The following is a 25374-nucleotide window of genomic DNA, read 5'->3' as shown; positions in this document are numbered from 1 at the left end:
CAGGTGTGATATTGAGTTCATTAGTCCAGACACGAAGGTTCAGATAACTTAACTGAACCATCAGGAGCTCACATTTAAAAAACAGACCTTCAAAGTTCTACATATATATTTTAATAGACTTCATATTGCAAAAACATCCTGCATGAAAACAATCGAAGTGTTACATGTACTCCAGAATAAAAGCTTTTAATGAAACTGAAATTTTATTAACCTATTTGGAATTCAATTCTGATCATCAACATGACTGTAATCCTTTGAGAATCAAAACACCCACTCAGTACTGAGCCCTTGCTGGCTTAATTCAGCAAACATTTTTTGTGAACCTTTCCTGTGACAGACATATCTGAAGATATTGAGGACACAGAATTAAATGCCATATCTAAGGTCCCAAGAATATAGAGATGAATAACAGACTGTGTTCTCCTCTAAAGAAGGGTCGACAAATCGGAGACAGAAGCATGTATAACTAATTCTGGTATGTTCATCAGTTCAGTTCAGTAGCTCAGTCATGTCCGACTCTTTGTGACCCCATGGACTGTGGCATGCCAGGCCTCCGTGTCCAACAGCAACTCCCAGAGTTTACTCAAGCTAATGTCCATTGAGTCGGTGATGTCATCCAACTATCTCATCCTCTGTTGCCGCCTTCTCCTCCGGCCTTCACTCTTTCCCAGCCTCAGAGTCTTTTGAAATGACTCAGTTGTTTCCATCAGGTGGTCAAAGTATTGGAGTTTCAGCTTCAACATCAGTCCTTCCAGTGAATATTCAGGACTGATCTCCTTTAGGATGGACTGATTGGATCTCCTTGCAGTCCAAGGGACTCTCAAGCGTCTTGACCAAAACCACAGTTTTTAAAGCATCAATTCTTCAGGGCTCAGCTTTCTTTATAGTCCAACTCTCACATTCATACATGACTATTGGAAAAACCATAGCTTTGAAGAGATGGACCTTTGTTGGCAAACTAATGTCTCTGCTTTAATATGCTGTCTATGTTGGTCATAGCTTTTCTTCCAAGAAGCAAGTATCTTTTAACTTTTTAGGTGCAGTCACCATCTGCAGTGAGTTTGAAGCCAAAATAATAATAATACTAAAGTATCTTACTGTTTCCATTGCTTTGTCATCTATTTGCCATGAAGTTATGGGACCAGATGCCATGATCTTAGTTTTCTGAATGTTGAGCTTTAAGCCAAATTTTTCACTCTCCTCTTTAGCTTTCATCAAGAGGCTCTTAAGTTTTTCTTTGCTTTCTGCAATAAGGGTGGTGTCATCTGCATATATGAGGTTATTGATACTTCTCCCGGAAATCTTGATTCCAGCTTGTGCTTCATCCAGCCCAGCATTTCTCATGATATACTCCTCATATAATTTAAACAAGCAGGGTGACAATATACAGCCTCAATGTACTCCTTTCCCAATTTGCAACCAGTCTGTTCTTCCATGTCCAGTTCTAACTATTGCTTCTTGACCTGTATACAGATTTCTCAGGAGGCAGATCAGGTAGTCTGGTATTTCCATCTCTTCAAGAATTTTCCACAGTTTGCTGTGATCCACACAATCAAAGGCTTTGGCATAGTCAATAAACCAGTAGATGTTTTTCTGGAACTCTCTTGCTTTTTCAATGTTCGAACAGATGCTGGCAATTTGATCTCTGGTTCATTTGCCTTTTCTAAATCCAGCTTGAACATCTGGAAGTCCACAGTCCATGTACTATTGAAGCCTGGCTTGGAGAATTTTGAGCATTACTTTGCTAGCGTGGGGGATGAGTGCAATTATGTGGTAGTTTGAGCATTCTTTGGGATTGGCTTTCTTAGGGATTGGAATGAAAACTGACCTTTTCCAGTCCTGTGGCCACTGCTGAGTTTTCCAAATTTGCTAGCATATTGAGTGCAGCACTTTCACAGCATCATCTTTTAGGATTTGAAATAGCTCAACTGGAATTACATGAACTCCACTTTCCCTGTGACTCAGCTGGTAAAGAACCTGTCCACAATGCAGGAGACCTGGGTTTGATCCCTGGGTTTGGAAGATCCCCTGAAGAAGGGAACAGCTACCCACTCTAGTATTTTGGCCTGGAGAATTCCATGGACTCTACAGTCCATGGGGTCCCAAAGAGTCAGATTTGACTTTCATTTCTGGTATGCTACAATAACAAACGAAATAGGAATTGACAGAGATTACTAGTTCCGAGATAGAAATGATCAATTTCTAATAATTTAGTTGAATAGAGAAAGTATCAGGGAAGATTTCCCAGCAGATAAGTTATTGATAACAGTCTACTACGGATGAGGAGACATTCCCTAGGTAATATAAAAGAAGGAGGAATTCTCAAATCTCTGAGCAATACAGAAGATTATAACTAGTTTTGATATATTTTTATTTGTTCTGCTTTTTCACTTATTGTTTACATACACTTCTATACAAGCTTATTTCCCTAAGCCTAATAATTTCAATAGCCACATTATATTTTAATGTATGAATAAAGCTAGCTTGATAAATTGCTCACTTACTGTTAGATATCTAATTGTTTCTAGTGTTTCATTAAGTTGCCATATATATTTCAGAAGAAAATGAATTTTGAAAACTTAAAGTCTAGTCACAGTATTAACTATAGTTTTACAGATGTTAAGAGTTTCAAGACTTAACTCTGAGGAAACTACAGCAGTTTGTTTTAAGCCACCAGTGATATTTAAGGATACTCGATTTTCCAAAGTTCAATCAGTTTTTACTGAATCAGTCACTAAATTCAGCATTATGGGGTCAAAGATTATTTCACTCATTAGTATATACCTAGAACTTAGCACATTGCTTGATATAAACATAATAATTAGCTTCCAATTGGGTGAATAAATGAATGACTGGGTGGACACCAACATTTTAACTTACCTCTGTTGATTTCATAGATGTATTGTAACATCATAGTGTAAAATGTCAGTCACTCAGTTGTATTCAACTCTTTGGGACCTCATGGACTGTAGCCCATCAGACTCCTATGTCCATGGAATTCTCCATACAAGAATACTAGAGTGGCTAGCCATTCTTCTCCAGGGGATCTTCCTGACCCAGGGATTGAACCTGGGTCTCCTGCACTGCAGGCAGATTCTTCACCATCTGAGCCATGAAGGAAGCACTGGAGTTTGCTTATATCCACATGTCAGATGTATCATTTTAGCATCACCTATCACCCACCAAGAACTAGATTAATGTTATAGGTTTATGTTGCACACATTCTGATTCTTAATCAGTAGATACTCAATCTGTTATTTCCAGCCAAAACATTCTAGTTCTGTTATTTGCACAGCTCCAAGTATCGGTAATACCTACATTACCAAGCCTACATTCTTCTTCACCAGATATCCACTTTTTCATCCAGTAGGGGCCATATCAATATCACCCATTTCTTACTATTAAGACTGACATTAAATTTTCTGAGAAGAATTCTTGGAATTATTTTTCTTCTGAAAAAAAGAAAAAAGAAAAACTCATTTTTATCAGCATCTCCCATGATTATTTGCTTTGAATACAGTCATGGTGTCTCTGGAGGTATTGCAGCCATCTGCAAACCACATTTCAGTATGTCTACAATCAAAAAAAGAAACCAGCTTTAGAAAACGGAGTAGCAGAATATCTTTTGTAATATCATTGAGCTATACCAGTTCTAGATCACCCATTTCCAGACTTCCTTGTATTTAAAATAATTAAACACTGCTATTGTTTAAGTCATTCTAGATGGGGTTTTCTACTGCTTGTGTCTGAAAGTCTTCCTGGTATAATTTTATGATGGAACTTTATGATGGATATACTTAAACTATCTATCACAGATTTAACCTTCTCATTTCTCTCATCATTGCTCAACTTTCTTTTGATTTGGAACAAATATCACCTTGTGTTTTTAATCTCACAAAATTATTCTATTTAGATATATTCTTTGCAGTTTATTTCAATGTGTAGAATGAAGGAGGAGGTTAATTAATATTTAAACTCAGGTTTAAAGCCCATGAAAGACATGCTTACTCACATTTCTATTCTTTTTCCATCATAGTTGGAATTTATGTAGTCCATTTTTAGCTTTTTCCACCAGACATTTTTATTCTTCTTAATACTACGTCAAAAAATTGTAGAGATTACAGACGGCTACTGAGGGTGTGCACCATGGCAGTGGCAGCTGGACGAGGGAGAAGGGCAATGCCCCAAGGACCCAGGTCACGTGGCCAGCAAGACCTCCCAGAGCACAACTGTGCCGCTGCAGATCCAGCTGGGTCTTGTTAGCTGCAACAAGCACCCGAGGCCCAGACGCCTGGATTAGAGGTGAACCTGTGGGCCAGCCGTCTGAAGCGGCAGCCACTCTGGACGCTTGAAGCAACCTTCTGACCAGGCAGGCAGGGCAGCCGGGCGCCCATGCAGAACCTGGGCCGCTACCTGGCAGCAACCAAGGATGACAACCTGACCTGTAAACACTCGGGGCCCAGCGCTCTCTGCTGCTTTTTCAGCCCGGGTGCAAGTACCACGCGCACCTGGGCAGGTAGCCTGTCTTCCGAGCGCAGAGGACTGCCTCTTGCCCTGCGGCGTCCACCTGATCATCGCCTGGGCCTTCCAGGACCCCCGTTATGGCTTGGCAGTCCACAGCTTCCTGCGCCGGGACGCGGGCCTAGCTGCGCGGCCCAGGCCCGCTGCTCCGTCCAGCTTTCAGGACCATCCCGGCCCAGTGGCCTTCTGCAACTGCAAGGGCCTGTGTCTGGCGCCATTACGTTCAAGAAAGGCCAGGCCACTAAGGACGGTTCGTCTTTCCCCTGGAGCGCAGCTGCGCGCAGGTCCAGCTTCAGGAGGCGGATGGGAGACCTGTGTGTTTACGCATCAGGGTGTGGACCTGTTGGCCAGTACGGACCGACCAAGAGACTTTCCAGCTGGAGGGCGAGCGCCTCATGGAAAAAGGGCACCTTCTGCACCATTTGACGAAATGTTGGATGCCGGCCACCCCTGGGAGGATGCCGGCCACCGCCTCCACCCAGGACGCCAGCAGCTACTTTGACGTCAAGAGGTGTGATGGGAGGATCATCCTGAGTGTGTCCAGTGGCAAGTCTGTGACCCAAGAGGAACAGCTAGCTGGCTGCTTTGGTGGAGACAGCAGCTGATTTGGTGCGTGTCTGTCGGAAGCTGATGAGCCGCCAGATGGTGGTGTTCCCCTGGGAGCACAGCTTCAAGGGCCGCTGCAAGGTCACGGGTACCCTGGCCACCAACTGCTTCAGCTAGGATGTCTTCCGGCTGGAGTTCAGAGATGGTACCTACTACATCAAAGACTCTACGGGCAAAGCAGTGGATGGGGGCAAGGGCCCCTCGGTCACTAGCTGCGGTGACACCCCTGTGTACAACTTCTTAGAGTCCTGTAAGCACAGCAAAGTGCCCATCAAGGTGGCCCGGCACAACCATTGGGGTACTGAAGGCCTATGTTATCGATCCCAGCTACCCTGTGGGGATACCAGGCCCCGCTGCTCACATCCCTCACCCCTCCCTGCCCAGACCCCTCCTGCTGACTCTTCTCTGGGTCCTGGGCCCCCTCACTGCCTCAGCCAGAGCCCCTGGTGTGAGTTCTGCTTCTCTTCTGCCCGGACTCCTGAGTCTCAGCAGGATGAAACTGGGCATGGCCCTCCGCCAGGAACCCCATGGAAACCACCCGGCCCGGGCCTGCAGCCCTACCAGGCAGGGCCCCTCACCTCTGGTTAGTATCTTGGTCTTTTATTTTTTGTGTCATTTGTATGACTCTGAATGCCCACGAGCGTAGCTGCAGATGGGAAAGAGCAAAATAAAATAACGTTTAAAAAAAAAAAGTGGTAGTTATAATTGTTTCATATATGTTAAAAACTGGCATGGTGAATTTGTCATCATTAATTTTTTTAAAAGTGTTAATTATTAACTAAAGTAGCATGCTTTTTAAATTTAATTTTATTAACAGTTTGTCAATTTCTATGAAATTTTCCACAAGGACTTAAACTATCAGGAGCGTTCATGACACAGAAGAAAGAGAAGAGTGTGACCGCAGAGGCACTTGGTGTGATTCGGCTACCAGCAGCGGGATACCAGCAGGCACGAGACGCTGCAAGAGCCAAGAAGTGGATTCTCCACAGAGCTTTTGGAGGGAATACAGCTGACACCTCGATTCAGGGCCACTGATACTGATTTCGTGTATCAGGCTTCCAGAAATAAAAAGGGAAAGTTTTCTATTGATATAGCCTTCAAGTTTGTAATAAATTGTTATAGGAGCCACAGGAAATGAATACAAATGTCTTTGGTATTGTCACTATTTTTATATATAAGCATTATTTATACACTGCAGCTTAATTGAAAAGTTTTCCTCTAGCAATTTTTGTTGACTTTCCTAGATATTCTCATATACAGTGATAATCTGCAAGAAAAGTGCTTTTTTTTTTTAAACTCTGTTTTCTATTGCTGTATTTTGGCACATATTCTTTTTTTTTTTTTTGCTATTATATATTTTGTATGGATTCTCAATGCAATATCAAAAGAATGACAAGGTTGTATTCTATATCTACATTTTGTTTTTAAGAAAAAGTACTGACACTGAATAGAATGATTTCTTACTCTTTTAATGTATATTTTTGTTTTATACATATCAGGGGCTTTTAGAGTATTTCACTATATAACAGATCTAGAATGATATAAAATGACAATCAAATTAGAGTGTAATACCTGTGAAATTCATACATCTTATGTGACATGTTAAGTCAATAATTTCCTGATGGTTATCATTATGTGGTTGAATTTAATCACTACGCACCTAAGAAATTTGCCAAGTCTAATCTTTGGGCTTTTTCTCTAAGATCTTGGAAGCAGAGTTGTCTATTGATAAAAGCTATGAAACTGCAGATTCCGAAGGAAAAATTTCCAAGTACTGAAAAGACAAATGTCACAAAGTATATTTCTTTATTTGAAAAATAGGCTTATAGAATGATGATGCCAAATTGTCAAGAACAGAGGATTTGAAAGCTAGAAAGTGGTGTATTTAGGCTAATATTGGAGGGAATGAAGAAATGTCTAAGTTTTTCCTAAGAGGAACGCCATCAAATGGGACAGGCCCATGATCTGCCTCAACACAAGTATTTAGAGCAATGGCAATTTCATAGGGAAGAACGCATGGTTCAGACAATTAAAACAGATCTCGGGAGCCATTAAAAAATCCTTGTACAAACTTCAAAATGAAAAAATGAAGTCACAGACCTTAAAGAAAATATGGCTATTTGGACAATGAACCCATGAGCGATAATCAGGAAAAACTAAAGCCCAGAATACACTTCTCAAAATGTTCTTCTTTATGCTCCTCCACAAAATCTGTAAGGGGAGAAACCCCTAAAACATTGCTGACATGAATTTCTTCCAGTCATGTTAATAAAGATCTGGATAAAATTATAGATATAAATATGTATTATAGATATAACATATATTTACTTGATTGTGGTACAGAAAATTTGAATATGCTGAACATGCCTTTCTTCACTGAGAGTACTTAAACTGAGTAATACTTTAATGCAATGTATAAGTTATGTTCACTCTGTATCTCTATTCATAAATGGTATATAATGCTCCTTTTGGGGGGCTATTTTGGCTGCTTTTTGATAATTTATATACACCCGTATGTTTGGAACAGCTTATGGAATACAGAGATTGTTCTTTCACTATTTGTACATCATTCTTCAGGGAATCCATTGGTATTTGTCTTTTAAAATTAAGTAACTTTTAGAGCATTTATGTTTCTTATTATTCTTATAGTTTATTTATTTATAAGCCCATAAAATTGATCCTTTTCCCACTTCAATCTATGCTGGCTCTTAAGTGCAGCTTATGCTTACTATAGGTTTCCTGGTTCCTATAGACACTGTTGGCTGATGCTGAGTTTATTGTCAATCACAACACCTAATATTTCTTTAAGATAATCTTTTAAGTCATTTCTACAGCCTTATAGTTATACATTTGACCTTTTGGTCCAAAATGTAGTAACACATTAGGATCTTTATTAAAATCCAACTTAATAGATTTTTACTCATCTGGCATGAATAATTCTATCAAATATATTAAAATAACATTTAGTAAGCAAATCATTGCATTCCCTGCAGCTCATCAGTAAAGAATCCATCTGCAATGCAGGAAATGCAGAGGAGCTGCAGGTTCAATCCCTAGGTCAGGAAGATCTCCTGGAGAAGAAAATGACAACTAACTCCATTATTCTTGCCTGGGAAATCCCATGGACAGAAAAGACTAGCTGGCTACTGTCCACGGGGTTGCAAAAGTGTTGGTCATGACTTAGCAAATAAACAACAGCAAGACTACTCTTCGAATTTGATAAGCATGCTATTTTTAAACTTATTTGAACTATTGCATCAAACTGGGAAAAGTGTTCTGGGAATGTTCCTTGAAACTTCCATTACTTTTGATTTCAATCCATTAATTAAAGTCTTTTGGGTTCAGTTGTTCAACCACTTAGAAACTCAACCTATTTTATCTAGCATATTTCTTCAGACACAATGTTATTATGCGGTAACTGGTCAATACAGTGTTATAGTCCAGACTCACCCTTTCTATTGTATTTTCTTAATATATTGATCTAATAATCCAGGTAAATAAGTTAATTTGAAATTGCAGTTATATCTAGATATAATTCTATTTTCCTTAATGTTTCTCAGATGCTATATTGTTTGAGATAGATACATTAACTATTCTTAATTCTGTTATCCACACAAGCCTGGTACAGTCTAAATTATTCTTTTGCTTCTAGTTTATTTGCTTATTCTACTTATAGACAGAGTAACTTTGAATTTTTAAAAATCTACTCAATGATCCATAGTTTTCTATAGAGAAGTTAAGGCCATTTACATATTACCTTGTATAGGCATACACATACATGTATATATAATTTGCACATATGTGTATATATGTGTATATGAATGTGTATGCATATATACATGTATATATATGTGTATACCTATATACATACAGATGCATATATGTGTGTGTTTGAATGTTGTGTATGTATGTATATATAAAATCCTATAAATTTACCTTTAGTTGTTCATATTTCTTTTTATAAATTTATTTGGTATTTAATGAGGTTAAGCTCTTTATTTTATTGAGCTAGAATAATTACCTAGATCCAGAAGCTAATGGGATACGCAGAATATGAAAAATTTTATTTAATTTATAGTAAGCAAATTTGCTTTTATTTTTCAAAATTTCATTTTGCTATACAGTTCTTAAAATACAGTATAGTCCATCATCTAGTCATCCTCAATACTTTAACAACAAATATTTTAAAATAACTTTTGGTAACTATACTATTTTATTTATTCACTTATACTTTTCTCAGTAAACCTTTTATTCATGTTATGGAAGATTGAAAAAGTAGCTTAACACTATTTCTTAATCCTTATATATATTTTTTACTATTGTATCTTGCTTAAAAATGTTTTGAAGAATAAGCTTACATGTTGTCACACTATATAGATTTATTTTTATTAATATATTTTGTTTAACAGTCCTAAATTTTTGTTAACACTTAAAGCCAAATTATCTTTCCATAACTTATATTGTTAAATTGTTCATTGTCTTCTGCTTGAATCTCTGCAATAGAGATTGTTGACTGACCTTATTCTTGTCCCTAGATTTGACATATATTCACTTTTTTCTTTTAAGTGATTTTTTGCATATTTTAATATATTTATTATATTTTAAAAATATTTAAATGACATTTAAAATGTTAAATGCTTCCAAAAAAACCATTTTGGCCAAGTTATATTTATTAAAATTCAATAATCTTTATTTAGCTTCCCCCACATTCTTCTTTAACATGGGCTTGGTATTGAGATAAAATGTTATTTATTTTATATTTATTATTCCTTTATTTCTAGCAGTTCACTTCTCTTACTTTCAAACCTTTTACATCAATGTCCAGATATTGTCTTTTGTTGAATGTGCCTCTCATTGCTGTTGAATTCCAGGCTGAATTTGCTTTTTCATATAAGAAATGTATCTGTAATGTTGTTCTAAAATGTCTGAGGATGCTGTAGATCTTAAATTAAGTAATTGAAGTAAAAAATTATATCTTATTTGTGTTTTTATTTATAATAATATGCATAGTACATTCAGGTATTTATCTATATAAATATTTATACTTATTTATAAGTAAGCCATATCTATCTACTGATTGATCCAGGTAGCTCTCAAAATATGTGTCTATATCAAATAGTATTCTTGACTGTATGGAATTTACCCCCATCTTCAATAATGCACATTTATTATTAAATCATCTATATTGTTTGCTTTTTTCTTTGTCTATATACCCTATAAGTATGAGGCCACCAAAGTGGTGAAGTTTAGTGTGATGATAAAGATCTCTGTGAGCTATAATATGGTGCAAATTGGGAGAATTTATCTCAGAGGTATTGCAAAGAGGAGGCGCCTGACATGATAAGAAATTCTTGCCATGTTTTCTGTTTACTGAAATAGAGACGAAAGAAAAAATAAATTTTCTATTAAAATATCAATATGAAGCATTAGATATTATATATTCATTTGTGCCAATATCACCCCAATTGGCTTTACTAGCTGATTAAGCTTATGCTAACCCACTGCCGATTGTGCAGTCTTCTGCATTGGCCAGTTTGGAACATTAAATAGTATTTTGTTGGTGGTCACAACTTCTGCATCTTTCAAGTTTTGATTATAGCCAAATGTGTGACATCTCACTGCTGAAATGTGAGTTTTCTTTTGATTTGTTGGTTTTGGAACAGGGATTACTTCATGCTGCTGCTGCTAAGTCACTTCAGTCATGTCCGACTCTGTGCGACCCCATAGACGGAAGCCCACCAGGCTCCCCCGTCCCTGGGATTCTCCAGGCAAGAACACTGGAGTGGGTTGCCATTTCCTTCTCCAGTGCATGAAAGTGAAAAGTGAAAAGTGAAAAGTGAAAGTGAAGTCGCTCAGTCGTGTCTGACTCTAGCGACCCCATGGACTGCAGCCTACCAGGCTCCTCCGTCCATGGGATTTTCCAGGCAAGAGTACTGGAGTGGGGTGCCACTGCCTTCTCCAACTTCATAGGCTCTTCTATTCAGTCCTTTCTATTATACTAGCTCCTATTTCACGGGTAAGCCCAATACAGTAAGTCCCAGACATACAAACTTTCAAGTTGCGAGCTTTCAAAGATGTGAGTGTGCAGCTTACTTATGAACACGTGATGGAAACGGAGGCTCAGAGAAAGAATGAAGAGAGACAAGTAGAAGAAATAACTGAAGAATGAGAGAGACATGATGCAGGAAATGTCAAGGGGATTTTCTTTGAGGAGGCACTGTTAGTCTTTGAAGCATAGGACCTAAATTTAGAGCAGTACATGGAGGCTGCGGGAGCCATTCAGAATGCAATTCAGTGCTACCAGGTCATCTATGAAAAGACAGAGAGAGAAAAAAAAGAACTACTACTCAGACATCAGAGTTGGATCATCAAGAAAGCTAAGCCCTGAAGAACTGATGCTTTTGAACTGTGGTGTTGGAGAAGACTCTTGAGAGTCCCTTGGACTGAAAGGAGATCCATCCAGTCCATCCTAAAGGAAATTAGTGCTGAATATTCATTGGAAGGACTGATGTTGAAGCTGAAACTCCAATACTTTGGCCACCTGATGCAAATATCTGACTCATTTGAAAGACCCTGATGCTGGGAAAGATTGAAGGCAGGAGGAGAAGGGGATGACAGAGGATGAGATGATTGGATGGCATCACCAACTCAATCGACATGAGTTTGAGCAAGCTCTGCAAGTTGGTGATGGACAGGAACTTCAGGACAGTTGGTGTGATGCAGTCCATGGGGTTGCAAAGAGTCAAACACAACTGAGCTACTGAACTGATCATGACATCTTAGGGCTTCCCTTGTGGCTCAATGGTAAAGAATCCACTTGCAAAGCAGAAGACTCAGCTTCAGTCTCTGGATCAGTAAGATCCCTTAGAGAAGGAGGATGGCAACTCACACCAGTATTATTGTCTGGAAAATCCCATGAACAGAGGAGTCTATAGTCCTTGGTGTAGCAAAAGAGTCAGACACGACTTAGCCACCAAACAGCAACACAACATCATGATGTCTTAAAGCAGGGCAGCAGTTATATAAATCTTAGGATTTTGTTATAGTTATATCATAATAGAATTTAAATATATTATACCACCTATATATCTGAACTCTAGGTGTCCAAAGCATAATTAAAGTGCTAAACATTCCAGTATATTGGATTCTTCTGATTTTCATGGCAACTCCTTTGCCTCTCATAATAAATTTCTATTTATGTACCTCATTTTGGTGCCAGCCACTCCAGGATTCTTCACATCCCCTTCCAAACAATGGACTCATTTCAACCGTAGCATTTTGCACCAGCATTTCAGATGACAAATGCAGCCACTAGTCACTATTCAAATGTGCTGCTGCTCTCTTTATTGAGGTATTTCTCACGGCCTCCTATCTGTTGGGCTTTCATGAAGTACAAAGCAGATCAGCAATCACATATTCACTTCAGCACTTCACTATCTCCTGATTATGTGGAGGCCTTCAGCAGCACTGTCTTCAAAACCTCACATCTCAACTAGACTTAGTATGAGACCCACTGAGTGAACAATTAAAACCAAACAATTGCTACTGTCCCCAGCTGCTTGAGTGAAAATATTGAATCCCAAAATTCTGAGAATTTTAGACATTTTGATGGATTCAGACTAATATAAAATTATATTCTTTTTAAGTTGACCAGCATCAGTCTATCCCAAAATCTACCAGCAAGATTTTTTAGCTGTTAAGATTTAGCAAAGTTCTAAAATTGGGCTTCTTTGGTGGCACAGATGGTAAAGAATCTACCTGCACTGTAGGAGACCTGGGGTTGATCCCTGGGTAGGAGGGCATGACCTCCCACATCACTATTCTTTCCTAGAGAATTTCATGGACAGAGGAGTCTGGCAGGTTGTAGTCCGTAGGGTGGCAAAGAGTCAGACACAGCTGAGCCACTAACACTTTCACTTTCAAAATTCTCTTAGGGTCAATATCTTTTCTGGTATTTGTCTAGTAAATTGATATTTAGACACGAGTCCTCCTCCACATACCGCAAGGCTTGGTCATGAGTCCTTAGAAGACTTGCATTGGTGTGTGCCTGCTCAGTCACTCAGTCATGTCCAACTTGGACTGTAGCCTTCTAGGCTTTTCTGTCTGTGGAATTTTCCAGGAAAGAATACTGGAGTGGGTTGCCATTTCCTTCACCAGGGGATCTTCCTAACCCAGGGATCGACCCCACATCTCTTGCTTGTTAGGCAGATTTCTTTACCACTGAGACATCTGCGAAGCCCTATGTCAGTGTGTACTTACAAGGTAACATTTGGAGGAAAAGAAGCTGCAGCATTGTACCAAAGAGGGATTGATAGGTCTTTACATCTATTCCCTGTATTCTGACTACATAGTTAAATAAATCTCTCCTGTTCACAGGTATAACATGGGGCTAATTTTCTCCAGTAGAATGTGAATAGAATAGATGTGTCACTTATGTGGTGCCTTCTCTCTCGCTCATTTCTGATTCCCACTGCCATCTGGCTGTCAAAACCTTGGATAAACTCAAGAGACAGGCTTTGTAACAAAAAATCTAAAACATGTGGCAAAAGCTTAGCATACAGGAAACAAGAAGTAATAAACCTGTTATCAGAGGCTGAAGAGATGATGATCCATATTACATAATGGGAAACATTTGGCAAAACTCTTCCTGCAATTTCCTGGGGGAAGATCACGTGTCTACTGTACAGGCAGCTGTGGAGAAAAGATTGAGAAGAATCAGGGTATTAGTGTCTGCTGGCTACTATTGAATATTTTTGTCTTAAGGAGAAAAAAAAAAAAAAAAAACATGTCTAGGAGAAAACTGGTCATTTTGCAAGCAGAAATTAGAGTGTCTGGAAATTCCGACACTCTATTGGGAAAGTTTAGGGGCGTAATATGATGAATAAACAACTTGAGCAAACTCTGGGAGATAATAGAGGACAGAGAATCCTGATGTGCTGCAGTCCATGGGGTTGCAAAGACTCAGAACAATTCAGCGACTGAACAACTCAGCACATGATGAAAACAATCTTAGGTAACAAAAATCATATTAAAACACAACTGTGTTCAGGAAAAAGCCCTTCCATTAATGATGAAGTAATAGAGAACAGCTTATTATTTTTCCTTAAACAACTAGACAACTTAAGTAAGTATAGGAAGGAAGGAGGGAGGGAAGGGAAGAGGGAAAAAGTAAAAGAAAGAGAGAGAGGAAAGAATGAAAGAAGAAAGACTATATGATCCTCTCAGTAAAAGTAAATTCTTTTTTTCTCACAAAAGTCTACATATACTCAAAAAAAATTGAGAAGTAAAAAGTACAAGGGAAAGCCCTCAAACTGATGAAGGACATTCACAAAAATACCTATAGCTAACATTACACTTCATGATAAAAGACTGAATGCTTTCTTTCTTCTTATGATCTGGAACAAGGCAAGGATGTATGTCTTTACCCTTCCTATTCAATATGATACTAAGGTCAAGAAAAGGAAACTGAAAACAAAAACAAAAAACCTTACACATCAGAAAAGAAAAAGTAAAAAAATATCTTTATCTGCATACACATGGTCATCTATACAGAAAGTATCAAAAGTATCTGCATTAAGTAATGAATTTATGAAGGTCACAATATCCAAAAGCAATATAAAAATCAATTGTACATCTATAGACTAACAATTATAAATTGTAACTTGAAATAAAGCAGCTCCATTTATAATAGCATATAATAATAAAGTTATTAAATATGGAGCGGTGTAATTAAACATAAGTAAGACATGTGAACTACAAAATGTTGCTCTGGTAACTTAATGAAAACCAAAAGAAGTGGAAATGCATACCATATTCATGGACTGAAAGAAAAAAATAGTTTTAAGATGTTCATTCTCATAAAATCGATCTATAGACTCCCGATCAAAGTCTAAGATGAATTTTTTTTTGTTTTTGCTTTTCTTAGAATTTTTAGACAAGATTATTTAAAATTTTATGTGGAAATGAAAATGAACCATATGTAAGAAATATTCTTTTAAAAATAAAAGCCAAGTTGGAGTACTTACTATACATAATATCAAGACTTACTACAATGTGAGTAACAAAACAAGTTGGTATTGGCATATAGACAGACATGCAGGGCAGAAAGAAGATTCTAAAATACACACGCACACATGTATATATATAAATATTTAGACAATATCAATAGAAAGTGAAGTCACTCAGCCATGTCTGACTCTTTGCGACCCCAAGGACTGTAACCTATCAGGCTCCTCCATCCATGGAATTTTCCAGGCAAGAGTACTGGAGTGGGTTGCCATTTCCTTCTCCAGGGATTAAACCTGGGTCTCTCAAATTGCAGGCAGATGCTTTCCCAGGGAAGCCCCAGATAATACCAATATATGTTGCTAATATTTCAACATTATTCCAAGGTTATTCAATGGAAGAAATATATTTATAATTCTGTTAGTGAAGTAACAATCTCATCCATATGCAGAATACTAAATTTCTACCTTTTACCCCCCAGCATATACAAAAAGTTGATTCAAAATGTATCACTGACTTAAATGTAAGAGCTAAAACAATTAAATGTCTCAAAAAAATCATATGGGAAAGTCTTTGTGACCTTGGGAAAGGCAATGATACTTTGATAAGACACAAACAGCACAAACCACAAAAGACAAAACTGATATACTGGACTTAACTAAATCAAAAACTTCTGCTCAACAAAAAATCACTTTTATGGGAATTTAAAGCCAAGTCACCAACTGGAAGAAAATATTTGCAATATAAACTTTGACAAAGGACCTTTTAAAAAAAAAAAAAACTATATATGTGGAACTCTATAACTCAGTAAGATCAAGCAGGGGGACAAAATATTTGAAGAAACATTTTACAGAAGAAGATAAAAGAAGATATATAAAGCACATAAAAAGACATATAGCATAATCATTCCTAACAGGAAATAAACATCGCAATAAAATCACTGCACACTTTCCAGAATAGCTAAAATTAAAAAGACTGATGATATCACATGCTGGAAAGAATAACTGAAACTCATAAATTGCTGGTGGGAATGAAAAATCCTACAATCACGTTGGCAGTTTCTTGTAAAGTCAAGCATGCATGTACCATATTTATCACTCGCATATTTATCAAAATGAAATGAAAGCATGTTCCCATAAACATTCACATACAAGCAATCATAGGTCATACAGCATGACAGCCCCAAACTGGAAACAATCCAAATGGCTATCAAGAGGATAAAAGAGAAACAAATTTTAATGTATCCAAACAATGAGATTGTAGTCGCCAAAATATAGAATGAATTACTGATATACACAATATCAAGGAAGAATCTCAAAATCACTAGGCAGATTAAAAAAAAGCCAGATACAAAAGATTGCATAGTATATGATTCATTTTATAAGAAATTACAGACAAATTAGAATAATCTCTAGTGACAGAAAGCATATCAGTGGTTGCCGGGGGCTGAATGTGAAGCAGAGATTGACTGCAAAGGTACATGAGAAAAGTTTTTGGTGTGCCAGAAATGTTTTATGTCATAGTTGTAACATTGGTTGCAGAATTGCATATTTTGTAAATATAATCAGATTGTACATATAATATCGGACAACTTAGTTGTATGTGATTTGTGACTCGAGATGGAAAATGTAGTTTGCAATAAAGATGGCATTGCGTAGGCTTTTCATTGAGTCTTGGTAGCGTCCATGTAATAACAATTATTTTAAAAGTTAGGGTATGGAGGTGCATAAACAAAGAAAGTGTATGTAAGATAATGTGTAACAATATAACTATGATTATTAAAATATATAACTGAAATTAAATGTATTAGAAGACTACAAAATTTCTGAAGGGGTAATTTTTCCAAACAAACTATGGGGCAAACTGAAAATTGACTTTTTTTCTTAATGACCATCTATAGTCCTCTGAATTTTCATAGAACTAGTTTTTTAAAGATATTCAATGTCTTAACACTATTTCTGCTTTAGACTTTGCCGTGGAGAATGATGGATAAGGAGTTTACCAGGTGGTTCAGTGGTAAAGAATTCACCTGATCCCTGAGTCAGGAAGATACCCTGGAGGAGGAAATGGTCACCCACTCCAGTGTCCTTGCCTGGAAAAATCCCATGGACAGAGGAGCCTGGCCAGTTACAGTCCATGGGGTCATGAAGAATCAGAAATGATAGCCCGCTGGATGGATAAAGATGGATAAGGCAGAACTTCTAGAAGGCAGAACTGGGGCCACGAAGATTATTTTTCCTCTTCTGGGGTCAAAGGCTTTCTAGCATTCCCCAGTGGCATTCCAGAGTTAATACAAAAGAATAACTACCGAGTGTCCCATTCTTCCTCTATAATGCTATTCTCTATTGTATGCACAGTTCCACATGTGGTTAGGGAAAGGTGATCTTTTTGGTTTGTGGGCAGTCAGAGGACAGGGAATCCCAGTCAGACCACATGGAAAAGGTTGTTCAAGTTCAGGAGACCCTAGATTTTGAGTAGATACAGTGACAAGACTGGACCTTGTGTTTCCTCTTTAGGGGGATGGAATTAGAATTTGCTATGAGCGGGCAAAAGTGTCAACAATGTTTAAATCTCCTGAAGCATTTGATTCAGAGATGAGCAAATGGAACTCTAAGTCATTTCCTGGTTTCCATCCTTCATTCCATTCATTCTATCACTCACTGTCTATTGCGTTCTTCCTTGAGCCAGGTTCTGGGCTGGGCATTGGGAAGATAGTAATGAAGTTGACACAATCTGACTTTCTAGACACTTCCATTCTAGAGAGGTAGGCTGTGAGTTATCAGTAGTATTTGCATCACAGTGCGTCCACTGTGGAGAACAAGCACATGAGTTCATCTCAAGGGTGAGATATCTTCCTCAAAATGAGAAACTTGAGTGTGGATTCAGAAGATACATGAAGACTAAGAAAGTGAAAGGCCCTTGCTCCATTTAACCAGATTTTTCAGGAAGCTCTACGTGTGTGTTTATCATACGAATTCATCCATTCATTACTCATTCATTTATTTAACCAGGAAATTTAAACCTTTCTTTTATAGGGAAGCTTTTATGTGTTGGTTACCATGTTAAGTGCTGTATCCATTTTCTATTACTACTGCAATAAATTGCCACAAAATTGGTGGCTTAAAATAACCAAAATTTATTAACTTGCAGTTTTTTAGGTCAGAAGTGTGACATGACCTTACTGGACTAGAATCAAGTTGATGTCTAGTATGCATTCCTGCCTGGAGGTTTTATAGGGGAAACTTCCTTTGCGTCTTCAAATGCTATTTGCATTCCTATGGTTATGTTCTCTTTCCTGCATCATTAAACCCAACAGCAGGCCTGTAGGACAGGTTGTAGGACTCTGCCTCCCTTTGCCACTTGCAAAGATACCTGCAAGTACATTGGGCCCTCCTGGATAATCCAAGATAATCTCCTCACCTCAAGGTCTTAGTTTAGTTACAGCTGCACAGTATCATGTAAAATATCATATTTGCAAGTTCTGGGGATTAGGATTTTGGGGGATTATTCTGCTAGTACAGTCTCAAATCTACATTGTTCATCTTTACTCATGAGATCTAGCTGTGTCCCCAAATTCCGACTACCTTCTTCATCACAAAACCAGGAAACCATCTAAATATTGCACTGTCTTTCATCTACTCTTCAAGCAAGAAATTGTTTTGAGAGCTAATCTTCTTTCTAATTCTCACTTTAAAGATGAGGCAACTGATATTCTGGGAGTTAAATTCATAAGCCCAAGGTCACAGGTGATAGGAGCAGAATATCGTTAAAATTCAAAGCTTATGACTGCTGGTCCATTTATTTCCCAGAAAAAAAGTGATTCTGTCAGATCTCATATATAAAGTGAGTTCACTTTAAGTTTGAGAAATATCTCTTATTTAATAAGAGACTAATTTGAGGACACTTGTACAAAAACCTAATCACTTTTTCTCTTATTTCACTAATAGAGCACCTTCAAACATTCAGTGCAAACACTGCATTGAGCAAGAAACCCTGCCATGCAACTCAGAGACAGCTGACTATAACTCACTTCCAAATGAGTGATACTTAGCGACGCATCTGTTCACCCCGGGAAATCTCTCCTATGCATGTCTCTAAATCTTCTGTATTCTAAATAAATTGCCTTAAGATGAGTTGATTATCATTTTGCAAAATTTTCCAAGTGGCATTCAAACAGCTAAGTGGAAGGAGCTATTCTGTCACTGTTAAAGTTTCCCCCCCCAAAGTATTAATTATTTGTTTGTCTGTAGAGTATCAGTACAGAAGTCAATTTGTTTACGATTATCTGTTATGGGCCTCCCTGGTGGCTCAGTGTTAAAGAACCTGCCTGCAATGCAGGAGACATGGGTTTGATCCCTGGGTGGGGAAGATCGTGGAGAAGGAAATGACAACCCACTCCAGTATTCTTGCTTGGGAAATCCCATGGACAGAACAGCCTGGTGGGCTATAGTTTATGGCATTGCAAAAGAGTCAGAATTAACTTAATGGCTAAGCAACCACAATTAGTTTTAGAAACAACCACATAAGACTGAGTTATTGAACTGATTCCAGAGTAAGTTTTCTTATAAGGCACCTTCCAAATAGAAGTACAGTATGTATAACCCCAACTACAGACTTATGGATGATACCCCTCAGAAGATGGCATGATGTAGTTCAATAGACAGGAAGACAGGTTCAGTCACGCAGCTAATAAGTAGTAGAGCTGAGATTGAGCCCAAAGCTCATGTTCTTTTGATTACATGATGCTTCATTCTAACACATCACAAATTTGTTAACTATTAAGAAAAAAAACAAAACAAACAACAACAACAAAAAAACTTGCTGATGCTTTCAACCACTGCAAAAAGTATCTCATGCATTACTGGTTCAAGTTTTCTCAGTTGCAAAACATGGCAAAATCAAACTCTTCAGCCCAGTACTACAAAGTGCAATTTGTGATTAATGGGGCAGACATTTCAGAAAGATGCAACCATTTTCACCCAGCATTAAAGATATTCTGAACAAAGACATATGTGCAGAGTATCTTGGGCATAAGTGCTTAATGTTAAAGGCAGTCAGGCAACACAGATGCCAGAAGCTTTAAAAGCTTTCGGAGTCTAAGGCTGTAACCTTTGGGTATGCTGGTGAGCTCGTCAGTCCACTGAAACCAGCGCTTCCCCTCAAATGTCAGTCTTGCCCTTCCTTCCACACTAAGTGCCTACTCTGAGCTCCTCTGGCCATTACATAAAGCCTTTTAGGAAACACCACTCCAGACAGATGTTTAACCCCAGGCTCTAAGGGGACTACTTGGCAAGCTGCTGGGTCTGTTGATTAATTTTACATGTAGGTGCATGCTAATGTAGTCTGACACGAAGGCCCTCACAGACAGTCAGCCTCGTAGAGTAAACAAAGGAGATCAGGCAAATCTACCCTGAAAGTTGTCTGTGCAAGAGACGCATCTCCATCCCAGTCTTGGAGGAGAAATGTTTCTCCTTTTCGTCAGCAGCCATCAGAAGCCACCTGGTCAATATTATCCCAGATCTTCCTTGATTCGCTTGTGATACAATATTTAACAACCTGTGTGGAGTACGATTTTTTTTTTAATTGCAAATGAAGTTCAATGATAGCAAAATTAGAGAGGAGGTTTTAACACTTCTGTCATCAGATCAGATCAGTCGCTCAGTCGTGTCCGACTCTTTGCGACCCCGTGAATTGCAGCACGCCAGGCCTCCCTGTCCATCACAAGCTCCCGGAGTTCACTCAGACTCACGTCCATCAAGTCAGTGATGCCATCCAGCCATCTCATCCTCTGTCGTCCCCTTCTCCTCCTGCCCCCAATCCCTCCCAGCATCAGAGTCTTTTCCAATGAGTCAACTCTTCGCATGAGGTGGCCAAAGGACTGGAGTTTCAGCTTTAGCATCGTTCCTTCCAAAGAAATCCCAGGGCTGATCTCCTTCAGAATGGACTGGTTGGATTTCCTTGCAGTCCAAGGGACTCTCGAGAGTCTTCTCCAACACCACAGTTCAAAAGCATCAATTCTTCAGCACTCAGCCTTCTTCAAGTCCAACTCTCACATCCATGCATGATCACAGGAAAAACCATAGCCTTGACTAGATGGACCTTTGTTGGCAAAGTAATGTCTCTGCTTTTGAATATGCTATCTAGGTTGGTCATAACTTTCCTTCCAAGGAGTAAGTTTCTTTTAATTTCATGCTGCAGTCATGATCTGCAGTGATTTTGGAGCCCCAAAAAATAAAGTCTGACACTGTTTCCCCATCTATTTCCCATGAAGTGATGGGACCAGATGCTATGATCTTTGTTTTCTGAATGTTGAGCTTTAAGCCAACTTTTTCACTCTCCACTTTCACTTTCATTAAGAGGCTTTTTAGTTCCTCTTCACTTTCTGCCATAAGGGTGGTGTCATCTGCATATCTAAGGTCAATGTTACAGATTTTTTTTTGATATAAATTTATTCATTTTAATTGGAGGCTAATACATGTATAATACCATATATGAAACGAATTGCCAGTCCAGATATTTCTTTTGATATTTGTAGATAAACTACTCCAGATTAACTCTCCCACTGGAAACAACAAGAGCTAAATGAATTTTTTTTCTTTTACATTTTGTTTGAAAGTATTGGTGAAAAACCAAGGCAGCCAGGACTTGAGGGTTCAGAGTCTTAAAGGTGGGATGCTCAAATGTATGCCCAAAGATTAGCATAGTTTTTCCCTTGGAGGCATTTGCTAACATACAAGTGGAAGTCTGGAGGCTGAGACGCTGGTAGGGAGCTTTGAGCAATAAGAGGGTAGAAGGGGACTGGAACTCAGAAATGAAGCTTCGACATGAGAGCGGAATCTTGGTTAACACCACCAGTTCTGTTTGGACCCCCCAAAGTCTTACTTTGAAGGGAAGAAAACCAGCCCTCACAATGATTGACATCTTCCATCAAGTCAGACTGGATTCCAGGGTCCAAGCCTAAAATAGCTGGTTTCCAGAAGCAGAAGTAAACAGCCTTACAAGAGCCTGACAAAATCCCTTGAACTCTATAGAAAATTTAAATAAATTGAGTTCTGTTTTATTGAGAACATTTAAATAGTTTTGATCATAATAAAATGAATGGAAATAATTATCTTTCTCTTTTTGAGCCCCTGAAATATGTCCAGGTTCTATGATCTTGGCTGTATGTATACTATCTCTAATTCTTCTACCATTTCTGCAAATTAAGAATTATTTATGTCTGATTGCAAAGGCTGAGGTTCACAGATGTTATGTGACTTAGAAGATTCACACAGCTATTATATGACTGAATTAAGATATAAGCTCTGGGCTGTTTGATTTCAGCAAACACTTTTTGTGGGTCAGATGGATGTAGATTTTCATGGAATGTGTGTATCAAGAGCAAAGAAAACAGAGAAATCTGTTAGAATCCACGTGTGTATTTTTAAAGAAAGTTATCTCAGGAAAAGTAATCATTTTCAATATTTTTGTTTGGAATTTGGAGGAAATTCTAAATAGTACAAGCATGTCTCTTAAAATGCTCAGCAAAAAGAAAAATAGTAATGAAATAATTTATTCAAAATAGCTTTACTAGATATGTTTTATTTAGTAGGCATTCTTCTATATTTTAGAACTACAGCAATAGACAACATGGACAAAGTGCCTGGCTTGATGTAGATTAGATCCTATTGGAGTGTGCAGTTAATAAATAAGTAAAAATAGAATTTAAGGAGTCATCAGTAGTGAATTGGTATTTATAGACCAACTGGAGTGATGGGGTGAAGTTTCTTTGGATTAGGTCCAAAAAAAAAAAAAAAAAGAAAGAAAGACAGCTCTTAGAGACACAGTGTATAAGCCAGGAAAGCTATGGAATTCTGAAGATACCTGAGAAATTACTTTGTAATGAAAAAGTGGTGCTATGTTCATTCTTCCACTTGAGAATCTATACTCTTTAGGAAGGCTTAAAAACGGCATGCATGGCTTCTCTATCATGGACTAATTAAAAAAAAAATTGTGACCCTGTCTAGGATTAAATGTGATTGACGTGAAGCTAATGAGAACTGTTGCTTTGTATTTTAGTCAAACTGCGTAGTTGCAAGATATTTGAAAGCTAACATGATCAAAGTAACTTTATATTAGAAAGAAAGGAAAGGTAGGAAAAAATGATACGAATGAAATAAAGAAGTCCCAAATAAGGGACAGGTACTAACACCAATATTCTTTCATTTTAAATAACATTTTCGAGAAACAACCAAATTTGTAACTTTTGACCAACTTTTATAGGCATCTGTGCCAAAAATATGAGAAGAACAAAGTCCTAACTGAGGTAATTGTCTCATTAAATCCACGTTCATTTACAACGGCACCTCCTGGATCACAAATCACATTAATGGATTAAAAAAAAAAAAAAAGATGCTTAAGCGATTTAAACTTAGCACAGCATTATCTGCATTCATAAAAATTTCTATAGTGTGTTCGGTGTTAGAACCAGTCATTTGGGGTTGCTTGTGAAAAAGATTTATTTATTCTCAAGTTTACGTTCTTGAAACAGAGCCCTGCTTTGTTAACCAACAAAGTTTCCTGAAGAGCCCCAATAAACATTCAAACTCCAGTTTTATAAATTCAATAGATTTTTCTTCCAGTTTCCAGGCTGAAATTTTATAGTGATGCCAATTTCATTTTGTCTTGAATTTGAACAGCATTAAAGACAATTGAATAGTGAAGCATAACAGAAAAAAAATGATTTCAGTGAGGAAATTATAGTTACAAAGTACTAGAATATCACATCTATAAAAGCATTTCTCCAGTTACTAGTACCCTTTATATCCAACTTCCCTTAGCACCACCTAAAACATTTCTCTGCATGATATTCAAGGAATTACATTTTCTGGAAGTTGCTACAGTACAAAACCAAGTACAATTTGGTTAAAATACATTACGTGTGGCTCTATCTGAGCACTGATGATTCAAAATGGTCTTAATGTAGATCAACTCTAAAGTACTATAAGTCACATGGTTGATTTACCTAGAGGAACATTTCATCAAATATAGCTTGAAGTTACTCAAGAAATACTGAAAAGGTTCCACAGTATGGATCAAAATATCAAATATCAAATTACTAGTTATTCAATTTTCTGTTTATAATAATGACAACACTAGACTTTGATAAATTTTTCAGTAATTGACAGGATTCAGCCATAGTTTGAAACAGTGGTTCCAGAGCACTGGTAGTATTACAAATTCAGTTTGATAGAGAATGCTTGTTTTCCTGGTATTGTAGGAGAATGAATTGTTTTGTAAAAATCAATGATTTTAGATAGCCAAGTAATACTCTTGCTTCTTTTATAATTTCTGTTGGAATTTTTTTCTAAAATATATTTCACAAATTTCCAGCTGCCTAAACTGAAGATCCTAAAAAACAATTTTATTGTTACTAATTTCTCCTATGACAAAACTTAGGAAAACAATCGTAAAGGATTTTTTTAAAACGTTTTGGTCCCTACACTACATGGCCACACACATACACACAAACATCCATTCTTTAATTTTTAAGTAAACGTTTTAAAATATTATTTCCTTGTATTGTTATACACTATCACTTCTCACTAGTCAAGGAAGCTGAAACTAAAAAAATTCTTGCTTAATACAAATCACTTCAGGATACCATTAGAATCATTTGTGTTAACTTAGCTAAGGTATGTGAAAAATGTTGGGGTAAGGTTTTATTTTATTTTTTTTAATTTTGTGATGCTCTAATTAATGTTAAACTTTACATTATTTTTTTACTATTTATTTAATATTTATTTATGAGATCACAGAATATCAAAATAAGACAGCAAGGTAGTATTGACAGCCACTCACAGTTTTTTCTCCAGTTGACTGAGAGTATTTTTCACTTACCTTAACTAGCTATAATTTTCTTTTTTTTTTTTAATTTTATTTTATGTTTTAACTTTACAATATTGTATTGGTTTTCCCATATATGGAAATGAATCTGCCACAGGTATACATGTGTTCCCCATCCTGAACCCTCCTCCCTCCTCCCTCCCCATACCATCCCTCTGGGTCGTCCCAGAGCACAGCCCCAAGCATCCAGTATTGTGCATCGAACCTGAACTGGCGACTCGTTTCATACATGATATTTTACATGTTTCAATGCCATTCTCCCAAATCATCCCACCCTCGCCCTCTCCCACAGAGTCCAAAAGACTGTTGTATTCACCAGTGTCTCTTTTGCTGTCTTGTATACAAGGTTATTGTTAC

Source organism: Bos indicus x Bos taurus, chromosome 10, assembly GCF_003369695.1.
Source record: "Bos indicus x Bos taurus breed Angus x Brahman F1 hybrid chromosome 10, Bos_hybrid_MaternalHap_v2.0, whole genome shotgun sequence".
Taxonomy (NCBI): Eukaryota; Metazoa; Chordata; class Mammalia; order Artiodactyla; family Bovidae; genus Bos; species Bos indicus x Bos taurus.
This window is presented reverse-complemented; position numbering follows the sequence as displayed.